General features: G+C 39.0%; 1 pseudogene; it reads left to right on the forward strand.

Annotated features, from left to right (window-relative positions):
- Nucleotides 1-5,575, forward strand: part of LOC109387025 (zinc finger protein DZIP1 pseudogene) — a 124,521-nt pseudogene extending 118,946 nt beyond the window's left edge.
- Nucleotides 5,576-12,614: the final 7,039 nt, after the last annotated feature.

Here is a 12,614-nt window from a genome sequence, read left to right on the forward strand (position 1 = left end):
TTCTAAGGAATAGGTACTGCTGGTATTATTATTATTATTATTATTATTATTCTTATTATTATTATTATTGAGTTGAAAACTGTCAACCAAAATAGGCCACATTCGCTGTAGGCCATTGTCTGCTATAGGACAAAGCATCTTAGCTGTAGAGGGCAGTGTCACTGGCCCTCATATGTGGGATCCGAACCGGGGCCCTCTGGCGTCCCAAGCCAGCTCTCAACCAATGCGCCACTCGGCCGGTCCTGTAGCATATTATTAACATGCCAATAGATACAACACATTATTTCCCTGTAGGAAGGCTACAGGAGACACCAAGTTAGTAAGGCTTACTGGGAAGCCTGGAATTAGAATAGGAGGAGTCAGCTCTCTGAGGGCAGTGTTTCTTCACTTTAACCCAATTCCGGCTACTGTGTCTATTTCCACAATAGGAAGGTGCCTTCCAGGGTGAAGGGTACTTTTTACAGGGTTGTGCTACCTGGCATAAATCTACCAGCATGTGCCCGCCTGAATTTCCATTGTCTGGGCTTCCTCTTAGATTGGACACATAGACTGTAGAGAGTCTAAAGGTTCAAGTTCCAATTCTCATTTACTACCTGTGTGAACCTTGAGCCAGTAACTCATTTAATGGCCCTAAGCTTCAGTTTTCTCATCAGTAAAGGAGAACCATGAAGTTTTGTTAGAATGAATTAAAATAATAATGGCAAGTGTTTTACGTGGGGTCTGATACATTGTGTGCCTTGATTTCAAAATTTTCTAATTTGTTCTTAATATTATTGTTGTTGCTGTTGATATTGTGCTTTCACTCTTGATAGACAGTTTTGCTGCTCAAAGATAACTGAATAACTCAGTTTTGATGCATTTTTGCAATGTTATATAGTTTAAGTTTCAAATGACAGCCTTATTTCCATCTTTTCCATTTCCTTAGGCGTCACTAAATTGTTACCCCATGTAGTGACTGCAATTTTATGTACTTTTTAGGGAAGTCACAGGCAGACCTTGAAATCTCAGCTTCTAAAATTTGAAGACAATTCTGCGGAAGGACTCAGTGTGTAAAAATTTTCCCTGAAGCGACCTTCCCTGTCCAGCATGGACTGTCTTGAATCTGTAGGGCATGCCGATTGGACAAACAGAGGTCTCCCAGAATAAATGTGGGGCCGTGCTTGTTTCTGGTATAGTGGCAAGAGATTTATATAGAAAAACAAACGTCCTTTCTGCTCCAGGGACCTCAGTCAAAGGCAAACCTAAAACTCTCCCTCCTTCACAAAAAAAAAGGTAATCTGCAGGGTTCGCTAGATGAAAAGCTTGAAACACTTTAATTATTGATAAGATAAACTAGAGTAAGAGTGATCATGGCATCAGCCAGAAAACACTTTAAAAGGGTAAGTTTGAAAGCAAATAGTACATGGCAGCTTGATTGAAAATGCAGGCAGTGGTATACAGTAGAAGTGAGGGGGAAAATTGAAGGGACTTATTTTTATCAAGAAAACCAATTATGGAAACTCCCAGTACTTTCTTCCAGGAGGGTTATTATCAGTTCAATCTTTGCTCGGTGCACAATTTTATGTGAATAGCAACTGCAAGGCCAGACGTGATTTAGTCACGATGGAAAAGACTTTACAATAAACAAGAATAAGGACTGACTTAGGTGAGCTGGCAAAACGGAAAGTTGGGAAGACTAATAAGGATGAAAATGCCAAGACTGAGGAATCAAAGTTCGATACTCCTGAAAGAACTTTCTGTAATTATAACACAAATAAGTTTTTCTACTTCCTGTCTCCTAGTTTATTAATTAAAAGTTGAAAGAAAATGTGTTTAGTTACAGTGCCCTAAGGTACAGACTTTTATTTTTGAGGGATACCCTTGAGTTTTCTCTTGGCCTTTCCCATTTGGGATGGAGGCTTGGCATTCCGGACATTCAGACTTTATATTGAGAATTAAAATTTGCTAGATATTTTTCATTTGCCCCTTCACACCCGGTCTCTCTTGTTTTCTATACTGTTCTATATCTCTGTGACAGGAAGCCGCTATTCATGGGCTGCAGCCGTAGCCTCTGTTGTCCTTTGGTTTCCACTTGGGTTCAGCAGGAAACTGGTGGGCAGGAAAAAGTGAAGTTAGGGAGCTTTTCCCTCTGCTTGCTCCATGCTAGGCTGAGGGTTGATAGTTGTTATGATTCTGTACTGAGAGTCACATCTCCACTGGGTATAACTGTTCTCCATTAGTTATGCTCAGGGTTCTCATCTTAGTTCTGATACACATAGCTCATTTGCTTCTCACAGCTATAATGTAAAGAAAATTTCATTATTCTTCCCTTCTTCCACTCTCATTTCAAAGATGAGAAAAATAAAACTAATGAAGGATAAGTGACACAGCCTGGGTCATACCACCAGTTTATAATTGAGCTGGATCTCGAGTTCAGGTTTTCTTCTTCTAAGCCCCAATGAGTATTTCTGATACAAAAGGACAAAAGCAATATGATTTGGCCAGAAATAAAATTGGCCTCCATTGGTTGAGAAAACATATGGGAAATTCACTTATTTTTTACATTAAGATGGAAAAGTGTCAAATGGAACCTTTTAAGGTAACTCCAAGGCTCTTTAGTGTTACCATCTATCTAGATGAAGTGAAGAACATAGATTAGAATGATGACATACGGAAACAGGTTAGAATGATGACATACTGAAAAAAATGCAAACATAAGTACATTAGAAACCTCTAAGATTGACAAAATGTGCACCAGGTACTCAAATAAATATCACTATTAATATAGAAATTAAAGCCACATTAGAGAATAGAGGAATAATATCCTATTGAGATAATACCATCTAGTCCATACCTCAGCTTTTATTCCATGGATAGAAGCACTCCTTTTATTATGAGAGGACACACTAGTAGGGAGATAATAATATTTTTATTTCAGAGCAAAATCAACACACTCAAACCAGTTGCTTTTTCTCTTCTCTTAGTCATTTAGCAAGAATTAAAACAAAAAAATACATGCCAGTGTGAAAGGAGAAACACACACACATAAAACATTAATTTGTTCAATAACTTATTTATTCACGAGTTCCACATATTTATCAGATATATATTATATGTCAAACTAGGTGCTGGAGATCTAAAGATCTCTAAAGCATAATGATTTGCTCTCAAGAACACCCAGTATCAAAAATGTCCAAAAGTAATCATAATGAAGTCTAATATATTACATTGATGACAAAAAGTCGGAAGAGAATAATTATTTGGGTGGGTCAGAAAAGGCTGACAGGAGAAGAAATAAAAGAAGGGGTTGGGTCTTGCAAATAAGTAAAATGACCTTTCAAATAAGGTGAAAGTAGAGGCTGGGGATGGATAGAATTCCAAGAAGAGGAAACATTATGAGCCAAGTACAGAGGTTAAACATATGGGGGAAATGGAAGAATTGTAGATGTATCAGTTTGGCTGTAATGGGTAGAATGGAAGGCAGGACATGAGGCTAAAAAGGAGTCAAGGTCTACATCCTATGGAATCTTGAATTCCACCTTAAGAGCTTTGACTTGACCTACTAAATAGGGAAGAACTCTAGACATTTTTAAAGTAGGGAAGGAGCTAGAACACAATGAATAGAGTATGAGATATTTTGGTCTATCAAGATATTTGTGTGATCAGTATACATTGGGTTTTGCTGCAGTAGCAAAGTACTCCCAAATCTCAGTACCTTCCAAAATGCGATTTTAGCTCTCACTAATATTGCATGTGAGCTGTGGCTCTGCGCCATGCCTCTTCACACTTTGGTCCAGTCCAAGGGAGCAGTCCCTATCTGGGCATATGGCACTAGGAAAAGAGCAATGATAGAACATGCAATAGTGACATTTGGTCAAAGCAAGTCAGATGGCCAAGCCTGATGCCAGTGAGACAAGGACATGTCATCCTATCATAAGGACAGTGAGAATAAATAATTAGGCCCAACCCTACCATTTATGACACTGTAGGTATGACTTCTAATTATTTCTGTTTGTTTCTCTGTTTAACCAAGAAGACCATTGTGTGTGTATGTGTGTGTGTGTGTACTCATTTCTATCACACATTATGGTGCTAACAGTGATCATTTCCATGTGATAAACCCATTCCTTCCCTGTAACAGTGACGTGTACCTAGCATAATGCTCAGCACTCTTTACTTACTCAGGAAGTTGGCTGATTGCTTGTGTTACTGCTACTATAAATAGAGGGAGAAGATAAAGCCAAAACATCTTTGTCCTCATAATTCCTCCCCAAAATACTTTGTTCATAAACTCTGTTTTCTCCCTCCACAACAACTGAACAGCATTTTGGCAAGTAACTTAACTCCTTAGACAAAGGCCATGAGACTCAATTCTGTTAACCAGAAACTATTTGGGTCCTTGCAAGCACTAGCCCAATTCAGCCCCAAAACTTCCAGCTGCACACAGTTCCCTTCCTCCTTCTCTTTTGTGGTCAATTATACAGCATATTACTCAAGAAGTAGCAAGCCGAAATGAAAGAGAAAGATAGCAGCACAGAGAAAATAAGTTATTTTCTGCTTGAGAGAACCATGAGCTTGTGGATTTGGAAACCTCAGATGGGAAGTCAAAGGCTGTTAGTTGTTACCGCTGAAACCAGTGTTCATTTTGGAGATGGGAAATGCAGAATGAAGATATTCATCTTTCTCTTACCACTGCTTCTCCCTACACCTTCTCTCCACGAGCCATCATTCTAGACAAATAGGTAAACGTTTGGGCTGTGCAAAAACAAAGGACTAGGGAAAGGGACTTGTTTCAGGCAAGTTCACAATAGTTTCCTGCAAATGGAGCAGGTCACCCCAGGAGAAGTAGGGCTCACTGTTACTTGAGGCCATTCGGAACTCTGCTGTACAGTCATATCAGTCACTTTTATTCAAATATGGTTTTTTTATTTCCTATAGCTATTCAACCTCACTTGATATTGGGTGATGTGCATATTGGATATTGATTTCTTTTTCCAAGGCTTTGCCTATTCATAGAGCTTACTCGAAGGGATCTTTAAAGTCACTGAGTGTTAGTAAATAGGCTTTTCATCTAGATTTATTGAGTGTCTACTTGGTCCCAGGTCTGTGTGAAGAGATAAGGGTATGAGGGTAAATGAAACAGAGTACTTTCACTTACGGTGCATATGTTCTAGTGTTCATTAATTTATTTAACTCAACAGTATGTATAGTTTGCTATACGCTAGATGCTGTGCTATGTGAGCAGAAATGGATGAAGTTCTTGACCTCCAGGAGCCTGTATATTATTCACGGCAGAGAAATTTAATCTATAAAGTTAGTGTTGTCAACAATAAACAATTCCATCTTTCAGATGTTTCACACATATTTGATAACCACTTCTAAATCTCAAAGGCTGTGGCAGGGGATGGGTACAAAGGATAGGGTGAGGCCCTTGCCATTTGTGGGGCTTATAGTCCTGATTAGAATTAGTTAAAATATTTTAAAGATAGTATATGGTACATTCCATCACAGAGATAACAACAGCGATGATAATGAAGATGATGATGATGATGATGATGATGATGATGACGACGATGATACTAATGGTAGTAGCTAACGCTCATTTTGCTCTTATAATGCAGTAGACAGACTTCAGCAAGCATTGCATGTTTTAACAACTTTATTACTACAATTGCCATGCAAGTATTATGTAAGCATTATCATCTCCATGTTATAGTTGAGATAACTGATGATATCTCAGATATTGTCGCTCAGGACCACATGGCTAGTAGGCAGTAGGGCCAGATTTTCAACTCCAACAATAAGGCTGCATCCTTAAGTAACCTAAGAATTGTATCTTGTAGGAATAAATAGGGACTTTATTGAAATATGTAAGAACAGGTTGCTTATGGAAACATAGAAGTATGGGTTATTTCAGATTGAGGCGATCAGGGATGCTTAGTGGAGAGAATAGGACTTGAAGCAGGCTTTATAAAATGGGCACTGCCCTAAGCTGTGACATCAGACAAGTTACGAAGGAGATCTCCTAAGCATCTTTTTCTCTTAAGTGGCATTTAAAAAGTCCCTGGTCCCTCTCTCCATGAGTAGGAAGGTCTAATTAGATTTGCAGAACGTTTTCTGGAACATCTCAGAGTGAAACATGAGTAGTCCCACCTTCCAGAAGGTTTGCTGCTGGGAGTCTCAGAGTGTGAAGATATTTCACAGTAGAGAGAAGACATGATTTCAGGTTTGCCAAATTTAGAAACCACATGAACTACTGGATGTAGAACAAATTTGGTTTTTCTTTGGTCTTTCATTTCACTTTCTATAAGATTAGTGTCAATTTCACTTGTCTTCCCTGCCTCCTCCTCTTTTCCTCTCCTTTTTCCTTCTCCTTCTCTGTCTTGCCTTTTCTATGAAATTCCATATAAAACAAAATAAACCCTTTGCCATAGTTAACCTGGAATATATCAGATCTGATTTCTGGATCTTGTTTTTCTAGAACTGAGCATTATTTTAAATTCTAACTAAAGATAGAATAAACATATAATGGCATAGAGCCCATCATATTTTGGCCAAAGACTATATTTATGCTAGATTTGGGTAGAACTTTATATTCAGCTGAATAGGCCAGTGGTTCCTGTTAAATTACACTTAATGTCACTCTTTTCTTCAAAAGTCCCAACGCATAAAAATAGCTCTTGCGTTTTGATGCATTTGCATGACTACACTGCATAGCATTTCTCTAGCTTGCACAGTACCATACTTGATATTTATGTAAGCAGTATTGTGAGAATACACATTTCTCCCCCCCCCCCCCCCCCGGAGTTGCAATATGCTCAACAGCATAGGCCTGCTACTTTGGGAAAACTTGAGATAGGAGCATATGAACTTTGGGTACAGATTAACTAGAAAGTTTCAAAACAACACTTGGCTTTAAAGCAACTCTATAATGGAACAATTTTGTATGCAATGAAATATTCATAATGATTCAAATTCCTCGGCATTACTTTTTTATATACACCTTTTTGGTATCCTACCTAGCACATGAAATGAAGAACACATGCTCACCGAGCAGCTTTCTTCTTTAAATTGTTTTTATAATAATTGTATGATGTTCCAAGCTTCAGAGTAAAAAACAGGTAGACAGAGTCTTTCTGGCATTCTGTGTTTTAAATGTGATTTATATGGGTAAGGATATAATAATATTTATAAATGGAAAAGTTTAATCAGAGCCATGGATGCAAAAATCTAACACCAATACAGGTTTCTGTGGTTTTTATTCCAGGAAAGGGGAATTTAGCTCTCAAAATAGGATGTGTATTTGGAAAACAATAATTAACTCAGAAAAAATAGTTGAGGCGGATTTTCTGAGTCATTGAGACTTGGTCTTCAAGTCATCTTTCTAATTAGCTGGGGCATCCATCAGCACACTTTGCTGAGTTAAATGATATGGTATAGTGCTGGGAGTCTGACAGGTTACTGTGTTACATTTCAGTGGGCACATTTTAACAAACACAGCGTTAAAAAATTGGTGAAATAAATACCCGTTCAAAAACTCTGTTGCCATATGTATCGGAGATGATAGGACAAATGTCTGCCTTCCGAATTATTGTTTTAAATGTTGACTTCTAATACATGCAGCCACTCTAAATGGATATTTATTACATCAGTTCAGGGAGAAGCAAGATGATGGCTATGGGATGAGGGTAATACATGGCATCTCTCAATCTCTCATTTCACCCTTTCGCTAAATTGTGTAGTTACATGGTGTCTCTGATCATCTTTTTTCCCATGAACCCTCCAAGCAGTGGTGTTTCAGGCAGGCATGTATAGAGAGTGGCAGTGGAAGACTGGTTTACATAAGGCAATTTCCCAGGCATATATTACTCAAAGAATGGGTCGGTGGAGCTGATTCTAGAAGCAGAGGAATGGGTAAAGATAAAGGCTGCAGGATCAGACAAACCTGAAGTTGAATCCTTTTCCCTCTGCTTATCAGTGGTTTGACCTTGGGGAAGTTTTCTTTTTTGTGCTTTACTTTCTGTACTTGTGCAATGGAGTAAATAACACTTCAGAGAATTTCTTTGAGGATCAAATTAAATAAGTACAAAGTTACCATTAATAATCATTATCAATTTTGCTTTCATCCAAAATTTTGTTGGCATCAACTGCTCCTCTGAAAGTCCAGCAAACAAATCTAAATTCATTATTGAGAATTTTAAATGAACAATCGCATATTTCTCTTACCTAACCAAAGTATTTACGCTATAATAAGTACTTCATGCTGTACCTATATACTACAAGGCACATAAATAAACTTGTGCCTTAACTAAGAGCAAAACATCACTTGGCTCTCTAAAAGAGACCCAGCTGGATTAATTCCCTGGGGTTTTAATCTAGGCCCCTGGTTTCAAGGCTTGTTTCTGATAATTGACCTGTGTTGCAGTTACGCTGATGTCTCCTGCATAGCCATTGACATATCAGAGGATTCAACCACTCATCCTGAAAAAAAAAAAAAAGAAAGAGCAGGAGAGTCTAACCCTATGCCCACTACAGACTACATTGTCTAAACAACCTCTTGCTCAGCCAAACCTTGACCATGGTGAAGATGTGGGTAGCTCGGATCAACATCCTGCAGTCTAATTTCATCTGCCCTTTGTCAGGAGGGGAGGAATGTTGCTACAGGGCGGCCTGGCACTCGCAGCTGGTTAGGCTTGGTATTCTTTTGTTTAACATAAACAATTTCCCAGAACATCAACATCGGACAAGGCCATTTTGTGATCTCTGTGACTCAAGACGAAAACAAAACCACTCTGTAATTGTGTCTGAACAAAGATGAAACATGGACATTGTCCAGGCCACAAAAGTGACCAAACGTTTCCTCATCCTGACCAATATGAATGGCTGCTTCCTCTTCATTCAATACTTTTAAAGTTTAACTCTCAGTCCAGTCCTCCCTCCCTCTAGATAAGATTTAAGATACCCAATCATAGAATTACCCCAATTTCTTGATGCATACCATCCAAATCAAACCCCCACTTCCTTATACTCTCCCTAAAGTCACCTAACACAAAACTAAACCTGTGTTTTCTAACTTTCTAACCATAAGGTATCTCATGGTTCTCCCTCACAAGTTGTAATGAAGCCAATTTGTTTAACTTCCGATGCATTCCCAGTGGTCTTTGGCTATAAGATATTGACAAAGGCGAACAAATGACTTTCTACATGATTTTGACCATGCAAATGTGTCAAATGAGTTGTTATAAATGTTTTTAAAAAAATCAAATGGAATAAAAAAATGTTGCTTTCCTGTACCTCTAAACAACCTCTTTTGCTCTATTGGTACCAATATGGATTTATTTATTTTAGAAGGAAAATGTTGACAAATGGATTTTTTTCTCCTGTGATAAGACCTGGGCTTCTCTTGAGATCAATCACCATGATGTAGCCTCAGGGCAAATCTTTAGCAAAAACAAACAAACAAACAAACATCTCTGAACTCCACACCTCTATTTATAAAACATTTCCTTGTAGAGCAGTAACAATTTTGTTACTTAGATTATGATAAGGTATTGTTAGGCTTGGTGGGGTAGTTCTGGTTTATTGAACACATACTGATTAACTTGAGTATTTCTTTACTAACAGTGTGACAGGACAAAACAATATCGAACTTGCCACTATTGAGAAGGAGGACAGAGAGAGAAAGAAGGAAGAATAAGAGAAGAGTGATGATGTGGATTGTTCAGCAATATTTTAGGAAAGAGAGGAATATTACAAGGATGGAGAGTTTCTATGACTGGCTAAGAGTAGGGTCAAAAAAGCTCACAAAGAGATGCAGAACTGGCTGTATATTATGCTTTGCTGCCATTTGGGAGAACAGCAATGATATCTATGTGTATAAGTGTGTAAATTCATAGAGTATTCTGGGAAGAAGGTATAGGAAACTGATAACAGTGAGAAGTTCTCCAGGCCAGAGAGCTGGCTGATTGGGTCAGAGAGAGGAAGGGAGATGCATATATACTGGGGTGCCAAAAAAATGTATACACATGACTTGTATTCATCTTTTCTCATTGGTATATTGTGATTATTAAAATTTTAATACAGTTTTTTACTTTTTTAAAATGTGTACACATTTTTGGCACCCTCTGTATATATGGAGATATTATATATATATATAAAGAAATTTTAATAAGTATATATAAAAATGTTTACTCTATACATGCTTTATTTACTAAAATAAATATTTTAATATAAAACTAATAAATCATAAAAAGAATATATAGTGAGAATAATGTCTGATACATATAACAGACTCTCTAGAAAAAATAAAGTATAAAAGGGCAAATATTAATTGTGAATTAATATAACTGGGAAGTTCTCTGGAGCTTTTTTGGAGTCAGATTTCAGTTTGGATCCCGGCTCTCTCTGTTTTAGATGGATGTCAGTGTGCTTAAGTATAAGCGACTTAAACTTTCTGAGGCGTAACCTTCTCATTTTAACAGAGGGGTTTAAAAATCTCTACCTTCCAGCATCATGGTGTAGATTTAGTGTATTAAAGCAGATAAGCAGTTACCCAGCCTCTCGCCTTTAGAGGATGCCTTCCAGTTTATTTCATGTGTGATCACTTTGTTTCCCCCCACCCCTGCCCTCCTGACTCTAGCCCACATATTGAAGTGACTAGTGGTAAAACCTCTAACAATGAAAGACCTGTCAGTAAGTACACCGTGGCTGAGAGGAAAAGTGGAGGTAAGGTGGGCACAGCCTGCTCTGCAGGGAGATCAGAGAAGAGAACAATGGCCAGTAGCTCCCACATTCGTGTCCTAGGGCTCCTGGAATAAGTGACCACAGACTTTGGTGACGTAAAACAATGGAAACTTACTCTCTCACAGTCCTAGAGGCTAGAAGCCTGGGCACCAAGGGTGGGCAGCACCATCCCCCCTCGGAGGGCTCCACAGAAGTTTCTCCCCATCTCTTCCTAGCGTCTGGGGTGTGGGGCATCACTCCAATCTCAGCCTCTGCAGACACATGGTCTTCTCAGGGTCCCTATGTGTCCTCTCCTGTTTTGATAAGGACAGCAGTCATTGGGTTCAGGGCCACTTGATCTCATCTTAGCTTGGTGACCTCTGCAATGACCCTGTCTCCAAATAAGGTCACAGTCACAGGAGGTGAGAACTTGAATGTATCTTTCTTGGGGAAATCAATCCACTATCTCCCTTTCCTCAGGAAGCAGACCAGTGGTAGCATGGGGACGGAGGAGAGCAAACAGAATGGCTGTGTCAAGGTGTTACAAATGGGCACAGGATGACCTGATTTGGGGACAGGGACAAAGCATCAGACCCGTAAGTGGCTACTAGGCAGCTTATTGAAACTTTCTAAAATGTAGGCATCCCCTTCCCATGTTGAATTCAACGGAATTTGGTAGCCCCTCTGAAAACATAGACTCTCATCTTTAGAACCCTAATTACAACTCAGAAAGGAGTAGGGTACTGTACTTGCCATCTTTCAGTTCATGTCCTAAAAGTTGAGTTTGAAAGATATATCACATTTATACATTTTAGTAGACTCATCCCCTAAGAACTATCTCTAGGCTTAAAAAGAGTGACGCTGAAATGGAAAATGACATAAATATACTGGGCACAAAGCATAAAGGGCCAGAGGGGGCCGCTCTTCCTAAGGTTAGCAGAGCCTGGGGCAAGAATGCAGGGAGGTTCCCATCTGCATCTCGTATTTTTCTGCCTCATCAAGGTCCTGACCCACACCTGGGTGGACACTCCAGAACTCATGTTTAAACACCATCCATTTCCCTAAACAGACACCTCTTTGCCACCCTCAGGCTTAAGGGAATGTATACTGGCAGTAAAACCTGTTGGAAAGGAACCAGGACATGTACTACAGGTGAGCCTTAGGCCATTCTGACATGGGATTCCGAGTCCTAGGTACCCAGAATATGGTCCAAAAGGTGAGGGAGGGCTCAGGTTCTGGGACAGCACATCCTCTCAATCCTTGGAACAGTTGCAAAGGCATGGCAGAGGAGGCCCAGGTTGAGGCTCTCTGTAGTGTGGGACCCCAGAGTAAGGACTTCATTGCCCAGGTCCAAGGGAACAATGATCAATAATTTGGTCTGTTCTTCAGTAACTTAGTCCTCTGAGCTTGGCAAAGAACCTCATTTACACTTGCATTTCTTTTTCTAACATCATGGCCACCACTGTGACAGCATTCTACATTTACTTTCAACTTGAATCTTTTTATAGCTTGGTTTGGCGTTTAAACTATTTCAGACACTTAAAAATAGGATCTTTCATCTTTCTTTACTCTATTTGCTATTTGGTACCTCTCTTACTATTTAATACTTGGTGTCAGGAGGTTGCTCCAGGGTTAACTGCAACGTACTAAGTGCTAGGAGGTGGTGAACACTGGTTTAAAACATGGGCTTTGAGGTCAAGAAATACCTTGTTTAAAGTTCTATCTCTATCATTTCCCTTTCTGAAGTTCAGTTTGCTCCCTTGTAAAAATGAGATGATCCTATTTTCCAATGTTGCAAGGATTAAATAAACTAATGTGTGTAAAGTGCTTAGCATACTACCTGATGTATTATTAATGTTCAGTAAATAGGAACTAGGAAACATCATCAGGTAGTATTACATAGTGTGAAGTTC

Source organism: Hipposideros armiger, unplaced genomic scaffold, assembly GCF_001890085.2.
Source record: "Hipposideros armiger isolate ML-2016 unplaced genomic scaffold, ASM189008v1 scaffold_145, whole genome shotgun sequence".
Taxonomy (NCBI): Eukaryota; Metazoa; Chordata; class Mammalia; order Chiroptera; family Hipposideridae; genus Hipposideros; species Hipposideros armiger.